The 26,296-nt window shown below is 36.8% G+C and overlaps 1 protein-coding gene across 4 annotated transcripts in view; it reads right to left on the bottom strand.

Moving 5' to 3' along the window:
- The window catches only part of LRRC4C (leucine rich repeat containing 4C), a 1,453,400-nt gene that overhangs the window by 1,265,748 nt on the left and 161,356 nt on the right, over positions 1 to 26,296 (bottom strand). Inside the window, exon 1 of one of the 4 annotated variants that reach the window (XM_043971636.1) lies at positions 5,202 to 5,297. The exons of the other annotated variants lie outside the window; for them this stretch is intronic. The gene's annotated coding sequence lies outside the window, so the exon portion shown is untranslated. Of the gene's footprint in view, positions 1 to 5,201; positions 5,298 to 26,296 lie in introns of those variants that run through there. 4 annotated transcript variants of the gene reach the window in all.

Genomic DNA, 26,296 nt, shown 5'->3' with positions numbered 1-26,296 from the left:
CATGAAAGAAAAAATAAAAGTATTATGATCAGAATAGGAAGTGGGCAATTAGGGGAGACCTATCACTCATCTTCCTAAAAGACTTCACGAGAGTTGCTAGATACCCTTAACTTGGCTTAATTGGTGCATGTACCCTCTTCCCTACTGTGACTGAGTGCTTCCCCATTAACCTCAGGGACAGTCCGGGTCAGCCCAGCCAGCCAGGTCCCTCTCTTCCCTTCAGGGAACAGTAGAGTTGCAGAAAATTCCTGTGCAAAAAGCCATCAGACAAACTTAAGAAAAAGTCACGTACAAAGCTTTTCCTCTAACACTGAGTGTCAAGTTAGAGTTGAAATTAAATGCTGATTTTAAAGTTAGAATCAAGAGCTTGAAATCCACATGTATGAGGCAGCTACAAAGCAGAGGAAGACATATAAGCAAATGATACACAAGTGAGCTATGATGATACAGGAAGGAGAGCACTGCGTTTGGAGTCAAGAAGAACTGTGTTTGAATCTCAATTCAAACATTTACAAGCTGAGGGACTGTGAACTAATTAATTAAATTTTCTCGGTCTTAATTTTTTCAACAATAAAATTGTAATAATGATAACACTGAATTCAGAGGATTATCAGGAGAATCAAAATAGATAATATAAATTTCTTTAAAAACTTTAATGTTATAAATGGTAATAAATGTTAAGTAGTGTTATTATTGGCATACATGGTGTCATTATCACTCCCAGGAGAGGGAACATCAATACTTGTCCAAGGTCACAGAGGTAGTTGCTGATTGAGACCAATTTTGAACTCAGGTCTTTTCACTTTAAACTCAGTGATCTTTCAAGTAAGACTTGGTTCATGGCCCTCTAGTATTCCCTGTGTTTGATATCAGAATACTTCATAGTCCCACGAGATAAAGAACTTGATTAACCTAAGAGTTGAGCAGAAATTTTGCTGGTTCTGAAACACCAAATAGGCTACAATCCATCAATCTTGAAACTTATCCCATATGTATATCCAGTTATTTCCCAAGTGAGACTATGTCTTCTTTCTAACAGATACCTATGTATTCCTGACCATAAACCCTTGCCTGATGCTTGAGGTTGAAATACCATACCAAACTGACCCTGGTCTTCAGTCAATTCATCATTCACTCTGTATCTTTGGTTCAATCACATCCTGATCTCCAAATTTTGAAATCAATCAACAAAAAATAAACCTTCAATGGGCCTTAGCAAAAGTACTGTAAATATTAAAAAAATAGAAGCTTTATATGATAATAAAGGTGCTAAACTTGGACCCAGCAATCCTGGGTTCAATTCCAACCTGTGACAGTATTAGCTCTTTGACCAAAGATAAAACTCAGATTCCCTATCCTATAAAGTGGTGATAAGAACACCATCTGTATCTAACAATCTAGCTAATGTGGGGATGTTTTCCATGAGTTATTTATGTATAACTTATATTTAATTGCTTGGGTTCTTAGGGGTGGGGGTGGGAAGGGAGGGAGGAAGAGAAGATGGAAAACAAAGTTTTAAGAAATTGATGTCAAAATTGGTTTATACATATATTTTGCAAAATAAAATTCTAACAAAAAAGGAATGCCATCTCTATATACCTCACAACTGATGCTAGGTGAAGTAAGCAGAACCAGAAGAACATTGTGAGCAGTAACAGTAACGTTGTGTGATGATTAACTATGATAGAATAACAATGCTCCTCTCAGCAATGAAATGATCCAAGACAGTCCTCATGATGGAAATTGCTCTCCACATCCAGAAAAAGAACTATGGCATCTGAATTCATATCCAAGTATACTATTTCCACATTTTGGGGGGTTTTGTATTCTTTATCATGTTTTCCCCTTTTGTTTTCATTCCTCTTTCACAACATGACTAATGTGGAAATACATTTAGCATGACTGTACTGTAAAACTATATCAGATTGCTATCTCTCTTAAGGGGGGAGAAGGGGAGGAAGAGAGAGAAAAATTTAGAAGTCAAAATCTTACAAAAATGAATGTTGTAACCTATCCTTACATGTAACTGGGAAAGAATACTGTTAAATGGGGAAAAACATATATAACTCATCTCATCGTGAATGTCTACTGAAAAAATAAAGGCAAAAGTCCCTTGGATATTATAAGGTGCTCAATTAAATATCAATTATTGAGAATTACTGGGCTCAGGGCCAGAAGACTGGCTTTCAAGTGAGTATTAGCTGGGTGAGTGTGACCAAGTCATACTTTCTTTGACTCTTCAGTTGTTCCACTGTAGGTTGTGGATAAAAATACTTGATCCCTAAGTACTTCATAGAACATCACTTCAATTGGAACTCTTGACCTGATAAAAGATGAAATGAATGACAAAAACTAAATTGGACATGATTTACTTTAGAACTTTGAAACAGTTATTATTCAGGTTTATTCATTTGCAAAGGGCAGCTAAGTGATGCAGTGGATAGATTGCCAAGTGCTGGGCTTGGAGTCAGAATGGCTCGTCTTCCTGAGTTCAAATCTGACCTCAGACACTATCTGAGTGACCCTGTTTGCCTCAGTTCTTCATCTGTAAAATGAGATGTAGAAGGGAATAAAAAACACTCCAGTATTTTTCCCAAAGAAACCCTAAACAGGGTCACAAAGAATCAAACACAACTGAAATGATGGAACAAATTATTTTTTTAAAAAGCATTTATTAATCATGTACTATAAGGAAAGAACTATACTAATCCCTGATGCTACAAAAAGAAGAACAAAACCCTCATTTTCAGCTTTAGCAAGATGCAAATTATAAGTACACAGACAAATAAAAACAAAGCATATACAATGTAAATAAATACAAAGTAATTTTGAACAAACTGCTAAAAATGGGGACAAATTAAAAATTTGTTCCTAGAAGGTCCCAGCTTTTTGATTATGGGTAAGTCATGTAATCTTTATTTCAGCTTCCTCATCTGTAAAATGGGGTTAATAATAGCACCTATTTCTTAGGGTTGCTATAAGGAACAAATAAGATGATATTTGCAAATTGATTAGCACAGTGCTTGGCACATAGTAGGTACTTAATAAATGCTTCTTTCTTTACCCCAAATTTTCACTGAAAGTAATAAAAAAGAGACTTCAGAAGCCATTTAGTAAAACTCTCTTTTTAGGTCATGTGAACTCAACTACCTGAGGACTGTGACAATAAAGTTTTTGTCATTAAGTTCCTAGGCACTGTCAAATGGTTCAACATATGAAAAGATTTTATTTTATCTTTGGAAGTGACATCAAATAAAATTCATTACCACATATTTTCCCACTGTGTTCTAAAGACCATGGTACTTTCCCATCCACCTTGTAGCTGCAAACTTCCATAGGTGTTGCCTCCCCCCACTAGAATGAGAGTGAGAAACTATCACTATCTTTTTCTTTTCTTTCCCCAGCACCAAGCAGTGCTTTATAAATAGTAAGCACTTTCATATATTTTCATCTATCCATCCATCCTTCCATCCATCCATCCATCCAGGCAGCCAGCCATCCATCCATCCATCCATCCAGCCAGCCAGCCAGCCACCTATTTATTCATCTGTAATTAAGCGAATATAGACACAAGATCTCTGGCTTCAGTCAACGTATAGTAGATCATGCCACTTTGAAAAGACCTTGCTCAGGATTCAGCCTTTATGCTGATCCTTGAATTTCATTAGGAATCCCAAGAGGTCAATGTGAGGTGGAATAATGTTCCAGATATGTGGGATAGCCTGTGTAATGGTATAGAGAAAAGATACAAAAAAGATATCTTTATCTTCTGTTAGGATGGAGGATGTAAAAACATTTAAAAAATACAGAAAAGAACTTCTTATCACTTGTCATTATTAAAATATGTACACAGCTTTAATTGTCTTTTGTTTTTATGTTCCTGGAAAATGGGCTCTTAAAGAAGTCATGTGCTTGTTATTTATGGTGTCATAGGTTTAATAATGTGGCCCAATAAAGCTACTATAGCCGTGAAAGGAAATTTACAAGGATGAGGATAACTGAGTCATAATGCACAATGTATACAAAGTTTTAAAATGTTTTAGATCATAAATATAGCTGCAGCTTCAAAAATTGCCAAGTTTATAAATTCTGGGATGATAAATAAAATGACAGTGACAAAGTAATATTGTCTTGGTTTATAACAACTCACACGTCAAGGACACTTGAAGAAGCAAGTGTTTTAGCAATGGACAAACTTTTCCCAGCAGAAGTTGAAAAAATACCTCGCTCTCTTCATTGGAGAGGTGGGGGATGATCAGAGGTATGAACATTATATATACTGCTATACACAATTAGTGTGCTAGTTAATTTTTCTGAACTGCTTTCTATTAATGTGTATATATGTGTGTATATATGCATTTATGTATGTGTATATGTATGTATGTGCAAATGTATGTGTTTATATGTTTTCGTGTAGATGTTTGTTACAACGTACAGCTTGCTTGTCACGGGAAGGAAAAAAGGATATGAAATGGATGAGATTAATATGAATAAACAAATATTCATTACTCACTATGTACCAGGTATTTTCTTATGTGTTAGAAATGCACACATATAGAAACATGCATGAACACACAAAAACAATATTAATTTGAAAATTAATTAAAAGAGAATTAAAAGGGAAGCCAGTCCCTTCCTCATAGCAACCTTGTGAGGGAGCCAGTAAAAGTATTATCATGTCCATTTCATAGATGAAAAAACTGAGTCTCCAGGAGGCAAGGCAAATTGTCCTTGGTCACACAGTAAGTATCTGAGGTAGGGTTTGTACATAGATCTTCCTGAATCATAATCTACCATACCAGGCAGTAGGTGACACTACCATTCCATACATGACACATTTACAGTAGGATAATAAATTTATAGCTGGAAAAAAAATCCAAATCCTCAAGTCTATACCTCTTACTTTATGCATATGGAAACAGTCCCAGAGAGAAGTCCTTTCACCCTTATTCTTTCCTTCATATCTCACTTCCCTCATATCAGAAAGGCAAAATTATTTCAGTGAAGAAAATTGTAGTTGGAAATCGGAGTTCAATAAAATCTACTTTGGGAGTGGTCTCTCCATAGGGTCGTTGGAAGGCTCTTTTCTCTGTGTCTCACTTGGAAGGAGCAGTAGCAATACCCTCCTAAAGGACTCCTGGACCATCTCAACATTAGTCAGTACATTAGTCCCAAACCAAAGCAATCACCCCATTTCCTACCTAGAGCTCGTCTCCCTCCATTTCCCAGTCGGGTGCTATTAGTTAGACAACGGCCCGAGAGGCTCCTGCTGCATGAAGAGACAACAGGAGCCAGCAGCCTTCTCCATCTCCTTGTGCCAAATAGCAGAGACAGGAAAACGTTTGCGAGGGGAATTCGGCGCCCAGGGAATGAGGCACCAGCATCACGTGGCGTGGGCAGACTGCACTTCAGCTGTGACCTCGGTTTTCAACGAGGTCCTGGTCGTTGTTCTAGCTCCCATCTCTTACACACGTGTTACCCCTGGTGACAAATTATGCTGTGCTTTTGTGATGTGCCCAAATGAGAACTAGGATGAAATCCAAAACAACTTCTTTTGGTTTGGGACCTGAGCCAAGAAACTAAAGAAAATCAATTTTTAACGTGCCTCTTATATTATTTTATATTTTATTTTTCCCCCTCTGGCCCTCTGAAAAATCCAAGTACCTGTTCAATTCCATAGCTGGATGGCCAATAGAACAGTACTGGTGGGGCTATTTTCATGTTTCTCCTCTTCCTCTCTCTCTCGTTTCTGAATATTAGTATCATAGGAACATAGATAATAGCTATAAAGGACTTTCTTTTTCAATCATTTCAGTACTATCCTACTCCTTGTGACCCTAGTTGGGGTTTTCTTGGCAAAGATCCTTAAGTGGTTTGTCATTTCTGTCTCCAGCTCATTTTACAGATGAGAAATCTGAGGTAAACAGAGTTAAATGACTTGCCCAGGATCACACAGCTACTAAGTGTGTGAGTCCAAATTTGAACTCAGGTCCTCCTGAGTCTAGCATCAGCACCTAGTTACCCCAGAAAAAAGGGTTTTAGAGACCATCTAATACAGGGCTTTTAAAACTTTTCTTTTTTTCCATTCATAACCCCTTTGTCTATGTGATCCCAGGTATATAAAGTTGGTATTACATAACCTTTTACAGTTGCCTAATTTTTACAACCCCCACATTCGGGTTTTGCAACCCCATATGGGGGACCCACAGTTTAAGAAACTTTGATCTAATCTAATCCCCTGATTTTACAGAAACAGAAACTGAAACCCAAAGAGGAATATTGACATCGCACCATCTAGTAGACCTGCACAACAACCGAAAGCAGCATCTAATTCAACTACCTTGTTTTATAGGTGAGGAAAATTAGCTCAGTGAAGTCCTGTGAGCTGACTCAAGTCACACAACTAGTAAATTTCAGAGCCATGATTTATACCCAGGTTTGGTCCCTCAAACTTTGGAGCTCTTTCCACTGTACCAAATTGTCTTCCAAATTCATGTTACAGGGACTGATACTCTATTTCCTTCTAACTCCGGACTTTAAATCCCTGAGTTTCCTGGTCCAGAAGAAATGAATTTGCTTATGTGACAATTATCAATTGGGGAATTCAGGTAGTTTTTGGAAAGGGGCAAGTGTATGTATACGTGTGTGTGTGTGTGTGTGTGTGTGTGTGTGTATGTGTGTGTGTGTGTCCTCCAGGCAAAAACAAAATCTGAAAAGTAACAGAAAAATGCTCTTTCCTGATGGCACCCTACCCAGACTCACTCACAAAATAAGGCTAAGGTGATATGCTTAAGGTCCTGGCAGGGTTCCAGAAAGTACATCCTGTGGGCTTTTTTTTTTTTAAAGCATTTTATAATATGAGCAAAAGGCCCTGTAATTCTAGCAGACCTGAAATATGGCAAAATTCTCTCTCAAGCAGCATTCAAAAAGAACAAATGAATCACAGGAGGTCTAGCATCTTCTAATTTATAGTTGGTGGAACAGAGCACTCAGCTTGGAATCAGATCTGGTTTTGAGAGCTGACTTTGCCATTCATTACTCACGTGACCTTGGGCCAATAAGGTCAGCACTCTTAAGTTCGGTTTCTTCTTCTGGCAAACAAGGATAGTAAAATATCAATAGTGTGTTGTTGCAAGGAAAGGTCTCTAAACTGTAAAGCATTGATGGAATTTGAACTAATGAAGCAACAAGTTCCTGATGATCTAAAAAACTCATGTGCCCAATTGTTTCCACTTCATCCCTCCTAGTGGCAATATTTGCATACAGAAATGAAGAAGAAAAATTAACAGGCTTGATTATGACCCTTTAGATTCTAGACCTACAAACTATGAATCCAAAACAACACCTGATTTCGCACCTTGCCAAGCCAGTTACTCACATTTTCTGTTTCTATTTCCCAGCCTGTAGCCTGAAACAAAATACTCAGGTCTCCTTTGAAGGGCTCTGTCCAACTAAGTCTAGCCACTGAGATGGGGATGGAAAGTATTTGTGAAAGAAAAAAATGTGCCTAAAGTTAAATGAATTTTCTAAACTAAAAACATTCTCAAACACCCAAAGGCAGTCTGCATAGAAATAATAAAACTTTCTTTAAAACTTTTGACTCTAGGGATCAAACCAATGACTGACTATTAATAAAAAGAAAGGAGGTTAGTATAGAGCAGAGAGATCATTTATCTAGTTCTTGAGGCACTTAAACTTGGAATTAATTAGACAGTTGGTACAGTGGGTAAGAGAACTGAACTTGGGAGTCAGAAAGAGAGTCCTGAATGTATATCTGTTTCTTTGTTTTTGGTGAGGCAGTTGGGGTTAAATGACTTGCCCAGGGTCACATAGCTAGTAAGTGTCAAGTGTGTAATACCAGTTTTGAACTCAGGTCCTCCTGAATCCAGGGCCGTTGCTCTATGCACTATGCCACCTAGCTGCCCCCAACCTTATATCTGATACCTACTATGTGTGGTGACCTTGGAAATTCATTTAATACCTCTGAGCTTCTGTTTCCTCAATGGTTAAGTAGGGATAATAATAACCTATAGCAAAGTGTTGCTGAGATAACATGTATAGTATTTCATAAGACTTAAAGGACTAAGTTCAGTCGTTTTTAGTCATAACTGACTTTACATGACGTGTCTAAGGCCTTATTTGAATTCAGGTCCTCCTGAATCCATGGCCTATACTTTATCCACTGCACTACCTAGCTGCCCCAATTTGGGATTTTCTTAGCAAAGATACCGAAGTAGTTTGCTATTTCCTACTCCAGCTCATTTTTCCAGATGGGAAAAATGAGGCAAACAGGGTCAAGTGACTTTTCCAGGGTCACATAGCTAGTGTCTGAGACAAGATTTGAACTCAGGAAGATGAACCTTCTTGATTCCAGTCCTAGCATTCTAGCCACTGCACAACCACAAAGAACCATTTCAATGTTGAGTATTATTATTAGAAATAATATTAGTTTTAGTTGAAATGTGGTCAGATTATGTTTAAGCCTCATCCCTGAGAGTCACTGGTTATGTGATTTTTGTCAAAGCACTTAAACTCTCAGTGTTCCAGCTAACTTTTAAGATTTTAAGTTCCTGAGAAGATGACAACATCATTAGAAGAGAAAATGTTAGCAAAATCCCAGGTTCAAACTCTACCAATATTTGTATTGAACTTGACATTACCATAGTGTCAGCAATTGGTCACTAGACATTGGGCTTGGATTTACTTCTATCTGGTAAGTTAATCTTTGTAACATGTCCTCATAAAGTATTTATTTTTCTTCATTTGTCCCAAGTATTTGGAAGACTGAAAAACACATGTTAAACCTAACAATCCTCTCCAAAAGTGGGAAGCTCTTGAATATCTGCTATAATACATAATGCATATCAGAGTTAAATTTCTGAAGATTGCAAAAGGCTAAAATATAACTAATATGGTCTCATTTAGTTGGTTGTGTATATGTGTTTATTATTTTCTGCAGAACCATAAAACATTAGTACTAGAAGGCACGTTAGAGATCAGTAAGTCATTCAACAATCATTTAAAGAGTATCCATTATGGGTAATATCCTCAACTATTTACTGGAGATAATATTGCACATAGAATATTACCCTTCCTCTACATGAGAGACTTGGACCCAAAGAAGTTAAATGACTTTCCAAAGGCTATAGAGTTAATTATTGTTAAAGATACAACTTAAGCCCTTGTTTTTGTCTCCCAAGTCACGTTCCCCCCCCCCCACTATTCTCTGTTTTGTCTCTTCCGTTTCAAAATAAATGGATCACAAAGTACTTAACCAGAGGATTTAAATGTACCTCAAATAAGCACGATGCATTTAAATTCTTATCCTAGTATTCTGGAATTTACATTCTCTTAAAATAAGCATTACAAAAAGTCTTCTCATAGTTCATCAATCTCCTTACCACTATTTAGACATTTCTATGAAGTGGCCATTAGTCCATGAAGGCCACATATAGAAAACTTTCTTTCACAAGTGTACATGTTAGTTCATCTATTGAATCAAATTTCTTGGCCAAAATTCTGTTAAGGTTTGCTTGGATATGCTGCCAAAATAGAGGAGAGAGAGATAGCTTCACTGCCCTAATGTCGGGTGTTTTGTGTTATTATTAGGTCTTTATGTTCATTTGAGACCTAAGAGGTCATGGGATTCCATATCAAAGAGAGCTCAAAATGTGGGAACCCCTTTCCAGCAATACAGAGAATTACATCATGTTAGAAAGTTGCCTAGGACTCAGACATTAGACTGACTCAGTTTCTATATAGCATTCAAATCAGAGGCATGACTCCCTGACTCCAGGTCTGATATGCTACCATCTATGCTAGATAATCTCTTGTGTCCAATTAAAATTAAAAATAGTTAATTAAAGAAATGTACTTTAATGAATTGTGTGTATACATGTTCATACATGTTCATGTGCATATGTGTACAAACATACACAGATGTGTGTATATATACACATTGAGAGAGAGAGAAAGAGAGAGATACTCTTCATGCTCTGAACTATGTTTTCAACTCTCCAAAGAGACAAAAGGAGAGAGAAGGAAGGGGAGAGACAGAGGGAGGAGGAATCAGAAGGAAATAAAGGGGGAAGCAGAGAAGGTGAATGGTCAAGGAGAGCCTTATGGTTTTATGTGAATACTATAAGGAAAACAATGTTAAGGTATCCCATACAGAGATATACCAAAGATACACCATACATGCTCCTTGCACCATTTTGAAAGCTTAAGGGAATGCTATTTGTGAATATCTGCAGGCATACCAATACACCATTTGTTAATGGGAAGATAGGGTAGAGGGTGATGGATATTTACACACAGTCTGTACATATTCATATATCCTCTTGTACTCCATGTGCACCACTTAAAATCCAGCCTGAGCTGTTGAAACAGGCTAATTCTGTTTGTCCTTTGACTTTTACAAGGGTAACTACAAATGTAATTCACCCATTATATGATATTTAAACATTTTCTGAGGGAACCAATCAAGCACTAGATTAATCCCCCAGGGAAAAACCTGACTTTGAAGAGGAAATAAGACAAAGAAAATCCCCATAAAACAATTGAATATCCAAACTGTAACCCATTTTTTGGTTTGTTTTGGGTTTTTTTAAGATTATATGTTCTGAGGTTTCTATAAAGGTTTTCTTTTTAAACAAATCCAACTCCCAGAGCCCAAGTTGAATCTTTCATCAACACCTACTGCTTAGCAAACAAGGCACATCTAAAGCAGTATGAAAACATTTTCTTGTCTTTCTAGTGGTAGAAGTCAAGGCATCACTATCCCCCCCCCCCTCCCTGCCACCCTGGGTGAATGGACTAAGTCATTAAAGGGAAATTTGACCTGAAAAGCTTTTCACAGGGATTTCTGTCAGGGCCTTTAAATAGGCAGCCAATGAATGGGAGCCTGCTTACAAACCCTGCCTTGTTGTGTGGGGGCCAAGCAAAGAGATGCCATTGTGGGGGCAGGTGGAAAAAAATATGAATAGACGTTTCAGTTTTCTACAGTGGAGAATCTCATTAGGGATGGATTGTATGTATCCCTTTAATGAAGGCTGTATAGTACCCCCTTAAAACATAGGTCTTTTCCTATATATATATATATATATATATATATATATATATATATATATATATATATATATATAAAATCAGCAATCATTGGGCATCAAATCTGTAGGATCTCAATGGGAAAGGATTCCTTCTCTTTCTTTCCCTTTGTTTAAAACACAACTCCCCCCCACCCCCCTCCGATTCTCTGAGGTCATAAGGTAGTAGAATTCTTTCTATCACCTTTTGATTGAGAACCTAAAATGGGAAAGGAACTTTTCATTCTTTTAGGTGTGGCTTCTTTAGACTCAGGATGATAAGATGTCTTTTAATCCTCTAGACAATCTGCACTGAAATACGTAAGTATATTCAAGACATTCCAAATAATTTGCAGCTATATCAGAGAAAAGAATTTGCGTGATATTTATACTTGTATCTTTGATAAATACACAGGCTTTGCAAAAAAAATCTGTAAGGTATTTAACAAACATCTATTAAGTATTTAATGCATGCTAGACACTGTGATAAGGACAAGGGGTAAAAATAAAGGAAGCAATGCTGCCCCTGCCCTGAAGGACGTCGCATTATAATGTGGAATACAAGATGCCAAAAATTAGGTATACATGAAATATGGGTATAAATGGCAGATGGTTTCAGAGGGAAGGTACTTACTTGACTTTTTGAAGGATTTGAAATCATAACAAGATAAAGAATAGATTAGGACAATTCAATCTTCCATTCAAATATCTCCTATAAATGTCTGGGTGTATAGCATATACAGCCAATGACATAAATACATAAGACAGAGTTATTCAACAGATGAGTAGTTAAATGATATGAATAAACAATATTCAAAATGTAAAATAGCCATGATCACATCAGATAATTCCTCAACTCTACAATAATAAGATATATGTAAATTAAAATAATTTGGGGGTTTTGCTCTATACCAGTCAAACTGGTAATAAAAACTGCAACTGTCAATGATGAAAAAATTGTTAAAAAGGAGGCACATTAAGACTCTGTTGGGGGTGGCTAGGTGGCGTAGTGGATAAAGCACCGGCCCTGGATTCAGGAGTACCTGAGTTCAAATCCAGCCTCAGACACTTGACACTTAACTAGCTGTGTGACCCTGGGCAAGTCACTTAACCCCCATGGCCCGGCAAAAAAAAAAAAAAAAAAAAAAGACTCTGTTGGTTGCATAATGAGTTAGCTCATCCATTGTGGAAAATAATTTGAAATGATAGTATAAAAACCACATAACTGCGCATATTCCTTGACTCTTTATACATGTGAAAACTATATGAAACCACTAGAGTAATATGATGACCAGTATTTCTGCCAGATAAAAGAGTAGGTCTCTATAAAGAGACAATATCATATTAGCTAGTTGTGAGAGAAAACAGTAAAAAAAAAAAAAACCCAAAACTTCAGATTAAGGAATTTTTCCATGACTACTCATGCATAACTTATTTTGAATTGCTTGAGTTCTTGTGGGTGGGGGGTATGAATGGAGAGAGGGAAGAGAAGTTGGAACAAAAAGTTTTTTTAAAAATTGATGTTAAAATTTTGTTTATACATATATTTTGGAAAATAAAATTCTATTCAAATTGAAAAAAAGAGACAATCTCATTAAAAAGTTTGATGTGGGCGTTTGGGAGATGGGGGAAAGGTTGAGAGTGGGAAGGCAGGAGCGATAATCTGATTGTAGAATGTTGTATAGACTGTCAGACATGGGTAATATATCAGTTTCATTCTGATAGTTTTTTTTCATTCATTACAAGGGAAAAGACATATTGGGAAATGAGCCTTATGTAACAGGAAAGTAATAAATTAAATCTATTATTTGAGAAAATACACACTGATTTAGTCAGAATTATAATTATGAGGGGGATTAGGTTTCATACAAGATTTACAAAAGAAACAGGGAAAGAGTAAAATGCTTCTTTTACTCTTGTCCAGAATTGGTACTAATTAGTTTAAAGGGCATACTTATGCTAGATGAAATAATACAGAATCCCCAATGTCTCATTTAGGTTTGACAATTTTGGTCTCTAGGTATGGAGTTCTGGTGACTTCGGGGTTAACATAATTGACAAGCATTCATGGAAAGTGAGCTATAAAACTTATGAGATAATCTGACTAGTTTACTGGGAGGCACAGGCAGTAGAGTGAAATGGAAGTTGTACTGGCTCTTGAACCAAGACCTGGTTTCAAATCTTGCTACTTCTACTTGATAAAATGTTTATTATAGCCTTCCTGTTCTTTCTTTCCCTCATTTATAAAAAGATAATTATAATAGTACCTACCTCATAAGATTTATGTGAGAATAAAATGAAATTGAACATGAAAAGGCACCTGACAAAACTTAAAATATTCAGTTCTGTTCTATTAGTATTACTCTTTCTTTGACTTTGGGCAAGACACTCTCTCTAGGCATATTCTAAAGAGGATAGGATTGGACTGGTTGACTTCCATGTTTTCTCTCAGATGTAAAACAATGAATCCAATATTTAGACTCTACTCTTATAATATAGGCCAATATCCAGTGGGTATGCCTAATCTATTATGCACTAAGAGATGATGAAGTGGTGAGGGATACTGAAAATGGGTCTTTTTTTCTATAAAAGTAACCTTTAGTCATTAAAAAAGGAACCATGGGGCAGAGCAAATATGGCAGAGAAAAAGCAAAGAATTCCCTGAGCTCTCCAAAATTGCCCTCCAAACAACTTTAAAGAATGCCTAAAAACAAATAGTAAAGAATCAGAACCCAGAAAAAGATGCATTGAACTAATTTTCCAGCTGAAGACAACTTAGAAAGTTGGCAAGAATGGTATAACAAACGCACTGCAGTGACAGGGGAGTGTAATCTACCACAAACTGTAGCAGTGCAGGTAACACCAGGAAACTAGCAGCAGGCCTTGGGGGCAACTAAATCAGTTTGAGCTTTCACCCCACAGAAATTAAGGGCATCAGACAACTAGTCAGAAGATTATAAGAGTCCCTTTGCTTGTCGTGGGTACAGGACTCTGTTGCATTGCCTATAGGCGGATTCAGGTTGTAGTCCCAAAACATGGAGGAAGACTGGCACCAGGGAAACTGGTCATAGTTCCAAGGTGGAAAAGAATATTTTTGACCATTGAGAGACCAGAATACAAGCCAGGAGAATAGGAAACAAACCCCTCCTTAGATGTATATACAAACACAACACCCCCCCACACACACAAACACATATACACACCCCCCTACACCCCCCCCAAATAAACAACCAAACAAAAAAAGAAGAAAAAAATGTAACACTCAGCACAGTGTCCCCTCCATGCTGGGAATAGAGCCCAATTTTAGCATAAAGTTAAAAGTCAATAAACAGGCTGGAAAAATGAGCAAATAACAGAAAAATATCCTGATCAAAGGGAACTACTATGGTGAAAAGGAAGATCAAAACACAAACTCCAAAGAATACAATGAAGTCAAAACTACTATATCCAAAGCCTCAAAGGAAACAAAAAACATTATTTGGTATCAAGCCCCAAAGTAATTACCCCCCCAAAACAAAACAAAACTGAAAAAGGAGTTTAAAATGAATAAAGAGGGAAAACGGGAAAATAAATTATAGTGATGCAAGAAAATTATGAAAAAATGGTCAACAGCTTGATAAAAGAAGGAAAAATACTCAAGAAAATAACACCTTAAAAACAAAATAAAGAAAATGGTAAAAGAGGCACAAAAATCCCCTGAATAGAAATTCTTAAAAAGTAAAATTTTCCACATTGGAAAAAAAAAAGATGTACAAAAGTTCACCGAAGAAAATTCCTTAAAATAGTAGATTTGATCAAATAGAAAAGAAGGTAGAAAAGTTCATGGAAGAAAATAACTCCTTAATTTGAATAGAACAAGTAGAAGCTAATGACTCCATGAGATATCAAGAATGAAACAAAATAAGGAGAATAAGAAATAAAGCATGAAATATGTCTTTGGAAAAATAACTGACATAGGAAATAGATCAAGGAGAGATCATTTAAGGATAATTATACTACCTGAAACCCATGATTATCAAAAGAACCTAGACATTATCTTTTAGGAAATTTTCAAGGAAAACTGACCTAATACTCTACAACCAGAGGTTAAAACAGGAATTGAACGAATATGAAAAAAAATTGTTTCCAGGAATATTGTACCAAATTTCAAAGGTCTTAGGTCAAGGAGAAAATATTTTAAGTACTTGGAAAGAAACAATTCCAGTGTCATGGAGCCATAGTCAGCATCACACAAGATTTAGCAGCTTCTACATTAAAGTATCAAAGGACTTGGAATATGATATTCCCAAAGTCAAAGGAGCTAGTATGACAACCAAGAATCACCAATCCAGCAAAATTGTGTATAATCCAAAAGAGGAAAAAGAAAATGGATACATTCAGTGAAATAGACTACTTTCAAGAAATCCAGATGAAAAGACCAGAGTTGAATAGAAAAATTGACTTTTAGAAACAAGACTCAATAGACACAGAAAAGGGTAAACAGAAAAGTATATCATAAGGGATTTAAAAAATTAAACTGTTTACATTCCTACATGTAAGATGATATGTGTAACTCCTAAGAACTTTTAGATTATTGGGGCAATTAGAAAAAGTATCTATATCGATATCAATAGCGAAAGCGATAGCGATATAGACAAAGGACATGGGTGTGAGTTGAATATGATGGGATGATACCTAAAAAATAAAATTAAGGGATGAGAAAGAGGAATAAACTGGGTAAAAGGGAAAGAGAGGTAGAATGGGATAAATTATCTCACAAAAAGGAGGCATGAAAAATTTTACAGTAGATGGAAAGATGGGGAAGATAATGGGGAGCACTTGGATATTATTCCTGTTGGAATTAGCTCAAAAAGGGAATAACAAACACACTAAATTGGGTGTATATATATATTCACCTTACCAAATAGAAAATTCAGAGGGGAAGGGGATAAAAGAACTATGCTGTAATAGAAGACAGGGTAGATTAAGGGAGGCAGTAGTCAGAAGCAAAACACTTTTGAGAATACACAGGGTAAAAGGAGAGAGAGGATAGGACAAATAGGGAAAAATCACATGCTGGGAAATATCCAGTAATTAAACCTGTGAAAAAACTACAGCAAGTTTCTCTGATTAAAAAACATCATTTCAGAAATATGTAGAAAATATTAAAATTTATTTAAAAAATAACAGCAATTTCCCTATTGATAATTTGTCAAAGGATATGAACAGGCAGTTTTAAGAAAAAAAATCAAAGCTATCTATAATCATATGAAAAATCCTCCAGATCATTATTGATTAGACAAATGCAAATTAAAACAAGTCTGAGGTATGACCCCATACCTATTACATTGTTTAATATGACAGAAAAGTAAAATGATCAGTGTGGAAGGGGATATGGGAAAATTGAAACATTGATGTACTATTGGTTGAGTTGTGAGCTGATTCAACCATTCTATAGATAAATTAGGAACTACACCCAAAGGGCTATAAAATCATGCATACCCTTTGACCAAGTAATACTACTATTTCTGTATCCCAAGGAAATAATAATAAAAGAAGGAAAATGGCCTATGTGTTCAAAATATGTATTCAGATTGTTTTTTTGTGGTGGCAAAGAATTGGAAATAGAAGGGATGCCCATCAATTGGGGAATAGCTGAACAAGTTGTGGCATGTTTGTGATGGAACACTATTCTGCTATAAGAAATAACAAGCAGGATGAATTTAGTAAAACCTGAAAAAATTTGCATGAACTTATAAAAAGTAAAGTGAGCAGAACTAGGAAGAGAGTGTTCACAGTAGCCATAATAATGTATGATGATCAACTGAATTACTCGGGTATTGTCAGCCATATGATGAGCCAAGATAATTCTGAAGGACTTATGATGAAATATGTTATACACCTCCAGAAAGAGAAATGATGCTGTGTGAATGCAGATCAAAGCATTCCTTTATAAAATCTTTATTTCCTCTATATTTTCTTTCACAATATTACTAATATGGAAATGTTTTGCTTGATTGCACATTTATAACACATCAAATTGCTTACTTTTCAATGAGGAATGAGGGGAGGGACAATTTGCAACTAAAAATTTAGAAAAAAATGTTTTCAATGTTTTCCCATGTAATTGTGGAAAATAAAATATTAAATGAGAAAAAAAGACCACAATAATAAAAAAGTAAAATTCCAAGGAGAGCATCATATATTTTCCTTTTTGATGATCTGACTCCTACGACTTTAAATTGTCATGGGCAGCATACTAAATATGTGCATAGATTCAACAGAGGCTCATGACTAGTAAGTTAAAAAAGGACAGAAATGGATATATCTGGAATCTATGAAGTCATTGCTTTTTAATGTCAGTCTATAGCTATCTATTAAATATTTCTGATGTGCTAAGCATTGTACTAAGTACTAGGTATACGAAGAAAGGCAAAAACTGACCCTGCCTTCAAGGTACTCATATTCAAATTGGGGAGACAATATGCAAGGAACATACAACTAAGATTAATGGGAGGGAATCTTAGAAGTCAGTAGTAGTGGGAGTGTCAGGGAAAGGGGCACTGTAGAAGATGAGATTTGAGCTGAGTCTTGCTTGAAGTAAAAGCCAAGAAAGATAGGAGACATGTTTGAAAGACATTCAAGGAGTGTCAACACACAGAATAGGGAGATATATTGTACATAGTGAAGAAGCAAAGGAGGAGGAGAAGTAAGAAAAGGAAGAAGAGGAGGAAGAGAAGCAAAAGGAAAAAGAGAAGGCAAACAAGAATTAGAAACAAAAGAACAAACAGGACAATGATGATGATGACTTGGGAGGGGAGGGGGTCAGGTTGAGAATAGCTTTAAAACCAAAACAGAAGGGGCAGCTAGGTGGCACAGTGGATAGAGCACTGGCCCTGGAGTCTGGAAACCTGAGTTCAAATCCAGCCTCAGACACTTAACACTTACTAGCTGTGTGACCCTGGGCAAGTCACCTAAACTCAATTGCCTCACCCCCCCCAAAAAAAAAAAAAGCAAAGCAGGAGATTATCTTTGATCTTGGAAGTCATAGATAGCCACTGAGCTTTACTGGTGGAGAGTCTGACCTGGTTGGATCTGTCCTTTAGGAAGGTCACTTTGACAGATGAGTGGAGGATGGATTGGAATAGGAGGCAAGGAAACCAACCTGAAGGCTATTTCAATGAACTGGATTGAGGTGATAAAGGCCTTCTTCAGGATACTGGAAGTATCGAAGAAGAGAAGGAAGCACATTATGAAGGTAGAAATTATAAGACTTGTTAAAAGAAAATGAATTTGGAATGAGGAAAACTTTAATGTTTAAGGTGTTGAACAAGGAGAAAATTATATAGTAAAAAACTTATGAACAAAGAATAATTCCATCTACCAACCATTGCGTCCTCCCTCTCCCTCTCCCCCTCCCCCTCTCCCCTCCTCTCTCATCTTCATCATTTGTATGCACACATACAAAAATGGGCAAGGGAAACACTGTTACTTTAATTATTTGCATTCCCCCACTCCCCCATTAATCAAGCTTCCCAAAATGAGTTTGTATTAATATTACAGACCCCAAAGTGGTTAAGGAAAGAAAGTCATGCCTCATATAAGGCATAAGTTCATTACATCTTCCCATGTTTCTCTAAATCTCCAATATTTCTCGTTTCATCCAGCACCGTCATATTCCATTACATTCATATGCCAACATTTGCCTAGCCATTCCCCAGTGGATGAGGAAGCTGTTGGGTTCTAATTAATTAATTGATTAATTAATTATTTTAGCAACAAACATTTATTTTATTTTTTCCAGTTACATGTAAGGGTAGTTTTCAACATTCATTTTCATAAGATTTAGAGTTCCAAATTTTTCTCTCTCCCTCCCTTTCCTCCCCTCTCCTCAAGACAGCAACCAGGTTATATATGTACAACCCACAAATGATCTTTTTATCAGTTCTTTCTATGGGGGTGGATAGTAAGCTTCATCATTAGTCCCTTGGGATTGTTTTGGATGACTATTGCTGAGAGTAGTTAAGTCATTCACAATTGGTCATTGAACAATACTGCTGTCACTATGCAGAATGTCCTTCCAGCTCTGCTTACTTCACTATACATCAGTTCATGAGTCTTTCCAGGTTTTTCTGCGATGATCCTGTTCCTCATTTCCTATAGCATAAGACCATCCCACCATAATCATATACCTCAGCTTCTTCCATTATTTCTCAATTGATGGACATTCCCTTGATTCTTAATTCTTAGCCACCACAAAGAGTTTCTAGAAATATTTTTTGTACAATTTTACCCCTTTTCTCTTTTTCATGATTACTATTGACTATTTCCCTTCTATCCTATTTCCTTTCCCATCATATTTTTTCTATTATCCATCTTCTTTCATCCTATCCCTCTTCAAAAGGGATTTTCTTCTGTCTGACCCCTCCCCCAATCTGCCCTTAATTATTTTGTCCCTCTCTCTTTATCCCCTTCCCCTCCTACTTTCCTGAATGTTTAGATAGATTATTCCACCCAATTGAGTTTGTATGTTATTCCCTCCTTGAGCCAATTCTGATGTTAGGCTCATTTACTGCCAGATTAAATAGATTACTCTACTCAGTTGTGTGTGTGTGTGTGTGTGTGTGTGTGTGTGTGTGTGTGTGTGTGTTAATCCCTCCTTGAGGCAACTCTGATAAGTTTAAGGTCTTTTAACCTTTTCTGATGAGTGTAAAATTCATTTACTTCCCTGCTCCTCCCCCATCTCTTCCCCCACTTCATAAGCCTTTTCCTGTTTCTTTCATGTAGCATTTCACCTCTGCTCTTCCCCCTCCCCCAGTGCATTCCCCTCCCCATTCAATTCAATCCTAAAGATGTCGTCATGGGTCACCTATGTGACACAGTGGACAAAGTATCCACCCTGGACCCAGGGGGATCCCAGCCAAAACCTGCCTCAGACACAAGACAGTCACCCACTGCACGACCCCAGGTATGTCACCCAACTCCAATGTTTTATGGTTCTCTAGGATCTTGTATTTGAAAGTCAAACTTGCCATTCAGTTCAGGTCTTTTCATCACAAATACCTGAAAGTCCTCTTTTTCATTAAAGTCCCATTGTTTCCTCTGAATGATTATGAGCAGTTTTGCTGGGTAGGTGATTCTTGGTTGTAATCACAATTCCTTTTCCCTCTGTAATATCATATTCCATGCCCTCTGGTCCTTTAATGTAGAAGTTGCTAGATCTTGTGATATCCTGACTGGGCCTCCACAGTACTTGAATTCTTTCTTTTTGGCAGCTTGCAATATTTTCTCCTTGACCTGAGAGCTCTGGAATTTGGCTATGATATTCCTAGGAGTTTTCCTTTTTGGATCTCTTTCAGGAGGTGATTGGTGGATTCTGTCAATTTCTATTTTAGCTTCTGCTTCTAGAATATCAGGTCAAGTTTCCCTGAGAATATCTTGGAAGATGATGTCTAAGCTCTTTCCTTGATCATGGTTTTCAGGTAGAACGACAATTTTCAAATTATCTCTTCTGGACCTATTTTCCAGGTCAGCAGTTTTTCCCAGAAGATATTTCACATTGCCATCTACTTTTTTATTCATTTGGTTTTGCTTTATTGTATCTTGGTTTCTCATAAAGTCACTAGATTCCATTTGTTCAATCCTAATTCTTAGGCAATTCTTTTCATCAGAAAGTTTTTGTACCTCCTTTTCCATTTGGCCAATTTGACTTTTCAAGCTGTGGACTTTTTTCTCACGTATTTCCTGCATCACCCTCATTTCTCTTTCCATTTTTTCCTCTACCTCTCTAACTTTATCTTCATGTCCTTTTTGACTGCCTCTATGGCCTGAGACCAATTCACATTTTTCTTGGAAGCTTTAGATATAGGAGCCCTGACATTGACATCTTCCTCTGAGGGTACACCTAGATATTCCTTGTCACTGAAGAAACTTTCTATAGTCCTCACCTTTTTCTGACTGCTCATCTTGCCTTTCTTTTACTTGACTTTTAGCTCCTTAAAGTGAGGCACTGTTTACAGGCTGCACTATCCCAAGTTTCAGAAGTCCCAGGTAGGGGCAACTAGGTGGCACAGTAGATAAAGCACTGGCCCTGGATTCAGGAGTACCTGAGTTCAAATCCAACTTCAGACACTTGACACTTACTAGCTATGTGACCGTGGGCAAGTCACTTAACCCCAACTGCCCTGCAAAAAACAAAACAAAACAAAACAAAACCACCAGAAGTCCCAGGTGTTATGATTTAAGGAAGATGAGGTTCTTCACTTGCCTGGCCTGTTCCCTGGTCGGTAGATGACCCCAGACCAACTTGCTAATCAACTAGCTTTGTGTGTTGTGGTTGTCAGCTCTGATGATTCTGTGCCCCTCCCCCACCTTAGCCACTGTTACTCAAGACTACCTCCTAGTTCCCAACAGGAGTGAAAAACCTAAGTTCTGCCTCAGCACCTGCATAGAGTCTCCCCCCTTCCAAAGGCTCAGCCCTCTCACCAGACTGTGAGCTTAGTTCCAGATGACACTGGCACTTCAGCTGATTCAGAGGCTCTGGGGGTCTCTTTCTCTGGTGAGGCTTTCCTGGGACTGGATCTGTGTCAGGGTGACTGTGGGGTTGGGCTCAACAACTCTGTTAGCACAGCAGCTCCCTCCATCTGACCTTTCAAGCTGTTCTTGGTTAGAAGATGATTTCAGCACATTCTTCTAATTATGTGTTGCAACCAAAAAGTCCTGCCATGAATATTTAATTTTTACATTATTCTTCTTCATGTACTGTCCATTGCAAATTGTTTGCTATTTCTTGAATTTCATACTCCATCTCCTCTGTGCATTTATTTTTTTATGATAGGATTTTACTTTATGTTTTTCCAATTACATATAAAAATAACTTTCAAAATTCTTTTTTTTAAGATTTTGAGTTCCAAAATGTTCTTCACTCTTTTTCCTTCCCCCTCCTGAAGCCAACTAGCAATCTGTTATAGATTATACATTGCAATCATGCTAAACATATTTGCACATTAGTCATGTTGTGAGAGAAGAACCAGAACAAAAGGGAAAAAAACACAGAAAAGAAGAAAGAAATCAACAACAAAAATAAAAAAAGTTGAAATAGTATGCCACGATTTCCATTTAGATTCACAATTCTTTTTCTAGATGTGCAGTACATTTTCCATCATGAGTCTTTTGTAATTGTCTTGGATCATTGTATTGCTGAGAAAAGTCTATCATTTTTGACCATCAAATAATATTGCTGTTATTGTGTACAATATTCTCTTGGTTCTGCTCACTTCACTCAACATATCAGTTTGTTTAAATTTATCCAAGTTTTTCTGAAATATGCCTGTACATCATTTCTTACAGAAAAATTGTATTCCATTACATTCATATACTACAACTTTTTCAGCCATTCCCCAGTTGATGGACATTCGCTCAATTTCTAATTTTTTGTCACCAGAAAAAGAGCAGCTACCATCCATTTACCCTCAAAGCCCCTGTCCTTTGGTTTCTGCCATTGTCTTCTGTTAAAACCATATACCTGACCTTGGACAAGTCACTTAACCTTCATTGCCCCACAAAAACCAAAACAAAACAGAAGTATATACTTGAAGTTTAGTAACCTCCACGTCATGAAATTTAGTGACCTTTAATCCTTGACCTTTCTATAGCACCCACTAGTGATATTTACAGCCTCCTCACAACTTCCTTTCCTTGTATCCTCTACATTTTATCCTATTTGCTCTTCTTACTGTTCCACCCTCTTTTCCTTCATTAGCTTCCTTCCCTAGTCCTACTACATAAAAGATGGCATTCCAATAGTTTACACTGGCTCTTCTTTCTTTTCATTTTCTTCTCTTTTCTTCTGTGATTTTAATTCCACAACTTTCATTATTTCCTTTGCAGGTGACTCCCAAATGTTCCTCCCTTGCCCTAATCTCTCTCTTTAACCTTGGATTAACATTTCCCACAGCCTGCCTAACATTTCCATATGGACATCCTGCTGGTACCTCGTACCTAACCAGTTCCTCCCCTTTGTTGTTCTTTTTCCATTAATGACATTAACAACTTTCCGGTCACCCAGAATAAGACTCCCACATAGAATTTCAAACTCCTGATCTTGCCTTCATCCACAATATCAAATCAGTCTTCCAGTCTTGCTTATGCTTTAAGATGAGCTGTCCATTTTTTTTTGTTCTCACTGACATCACCAGAGCACACATCCTTTTTATTTCACTGTGAAGCAAATGACAGTGGCTGGGAATTCCTTGGCATAACACTTACTTCTCCCCCTCTAAGTTATTCTGCTCACAGCTTCTTAAATAAACTTTCTGAGTGAAAATTTTGGTTCTGTCATGCTCCTCAAAAACCTTCAATTACTTTCCTTTGCTTTACAAAGATGAATTTCTCATCCAGGAAATCAAAAGTCCATTATTTTATCCCAAATATGATAGCAACCACCACTACCACCATGACCACTACTACAAAAACTTCCTGAATCATCAATGTCTTCTCATTGACTATTATTCAAAGACAAATTTAGTAGTTTAGAAATCAAGACCAATTTATTAGCCTGGCAATCAGAAAGACTACATAATTTTATCCTAATCTTCTTGCTCTTTATGATTTCTACTATTACTGCTATTACTACTACTACTATTACCATGGCTGCTCCTGCTAGTGCTACTATTACCACTATTTCTGCTACTGCTACTAATCCTCCTAAACATACTTTGCTTGTTAATTAGTTCATATTGATTTTTCTCTACCCCACAAAGTTCAAAAGAAATAAAGCCCTCAAATGAACTAATATGATAGCATTTGGGGGGGGCAGTAAATAAAGTCGGTTTACATTAAGGTACTATATAATTGCATTATTACTTCCACTTTGCAGGCCAGGTAAGCTCAGTTTGGGAGGTAAAATAATCTATCCAGCTTCAAAATAAATAGTGAATAAAATACATGGTTTCAGAAATTTTAGATTTAGAGAGATAATAATTATAAAATTTAACTAAGCTGTGTTCCTGGCACTTTATAAATGCTGTATAAAACTTTTAGTTATTATTATTAGTTACATTAATGTTACTATCAACATCATCACCATCATATTAATGTCAGTTGTCACAGGAGAGAGACACAGAGTAAAGTATATTAGTTATGTAATCAAAGGACCTGGTTCAAATTCCTTCTATGACTTTTACATCTTAAATTGTCTTAGAGAGGTTGCTTCTCCTCACTGACACTAATTTTCCTCTTCTACAAAATGAGAGAGTTGGACAAGATGACCTCTTTCTCTAGGCAAATGTCCTCATTCTTTGGAGTAGGAAAAAAAGGCTGAGAGGCTGAGTTCAACAAAATTTTGTCCATGGTAGGTAGTAAAGTTGGCAATGTCATCAAGGTTCTTTGCAGAGAAATCCAGTAGTGGACACTATGGGACAGCTAGGTTGCACAGGGGATAGAGCATTGGGTCTGGAGTCAGGAAGATCTGAATTCAAATCCAGACTCAGACATTTATTATGTGACCCTGGGAAAGTTGTGCAATCCTGTTTGCCTCAGTTTTCTCATCTGTAAAAAGAGCTATGGGAAGAAATGGCAAAACCACTTCAACATCTTTGCTAAGTAAACCACAAATGGGGTCACAAAGAGTCAAACAAGATGGAAGTAGCTCAACAACAACAACAACAATAACAACAACAACAACTATCACCCAACACTATGCTAAATGGAAGAAAGTAGGCACCATTGATATTATACTTAGAATCATTGGATCATATATTTAGGGCTTGGAAAGACCTTACAGGGCATTTAGTACAACTCTCTTTTTGTAGATGAGGAATTGATGGCCAGAGAAGTTGGAGTTACCCAAAGTCTCACAGGTAAGCAGAGAGTGAGCTTGAATTTAACCCTCAGTCCTTTGATTCTAAATGCAGTAAGTGTCCTTACTGCATTTATATATATATATATAATACATACGTCATGATATGATTTTCCTCTAAAAGATAATAATTTTAAAGCAGCAGCATGGTAAAGTAGTAACAATTTATATCCGTCTACCAAGTGGCTCAGTGGATAGAATATTGGGGCCTAGAATCAGTCCAAATTCAATCTCATATCCTTTCTAGCTATGTGACCTTGGGAAAGTCACTTAACCACTGTCTGATTCAGTTTTCTCATCTTCCCAATGTAGAAAACAATAGTACGTACTTCCCAGGGTTGTTGTAAGAGTCAAATGAGAAAATGATTGTAAAGCACTTAGCACCATGCCTTATATGTAATAGGTACAAAAATGTCAATGATGATAATGATGATGATGATGATGATTATCATGTAACAATGGTGGTTATGGTGGTGGTAATGATTGGAGGAGGAGGAGGAGGAGGAGGAGGAAGAGCTATTCTGCATGGAATTTTCTTAGTAGAGGTTAAATGACCAACCATTTGTCAGGTATGCTATCAGGGGATTCTTTTAAGATGTGGGTTGGAAGAGATGGCTACAGAGGTTCTTTCAAGTTTTGAGAATTTGTGTTTCTGTGATATTAAAAAGATAAATATGGACAATTGCCTTTAAGTAGAAATACGTAAAATAATTATGATGAGCCCAAACATAATTTTGGTGTTCCCTCTTACTGAGGCAAATGATATAAATATCATTTAGCTTAACTTTCTCATGACAATCCTCTTGAGATCTTACTTTGTGTGTCATATAGATGAGCATACTGAGAGATTAGGTGAGTTGTCAAAGGTCATATTGATAAATGTATGTTAATCAAATTACAGTATTCAGAACCAAGAGTATCACTCTTCCTTTTCACTTGTCTTGTCACTTGAGATAATTGTATTGGACCTCTTTCTTTCTTTACCTTCTCTAAGACAGTTAATGAAGCTTCAAGTGTCTGTTTTCTAATTATGTTATGAAGTCATTGGTATTTCTCAATGTAATCATTCTATCCCAAGCATATGTGAAGTAAAAAGGCAGAAATAACCAGCAGTTTGACTCATTCTTTCTAGTTTAGATTGGAAATATAATACCATTTGATGATTTGGGCCCTTTCTCTTCCCTATTATCTGAGAATAGGCCCAAGGGCTGGTGAACATTTGATTATTAATATTTTGTGTTTTATCAGGGAGTAGATGACTACTAACAGTTTTGGGGATACTACATGAGTGCTTATTTTCTTCTTTTAAGGAGTTAATGGTTCTGGCTCCCTACATGTACTCCCTTTCTTAGTAATTTAACTCCTACCACTCTAA

This window comes from Dromiciops gliroides, chromosome 6 (assembly GCF_019393635.1).
Source record: "Dromiciops gliroides isolate mDroGli1 chromosome 6, mDroGli1.pri, whole genome shotgun sequence".
Classification (NCBI taxonomy): Eukaryota; Metazoa; Chordata; class Mammalia; order Microbiotheria; family Microbiotheriidae; genus Dromiciops; species Dromiciops gliroides.
The sequence above is the reverse complement of the archived record's forward strand: the minus strand, read 5'-3'. Positions and strand labels throughout refer to the sequence as shown.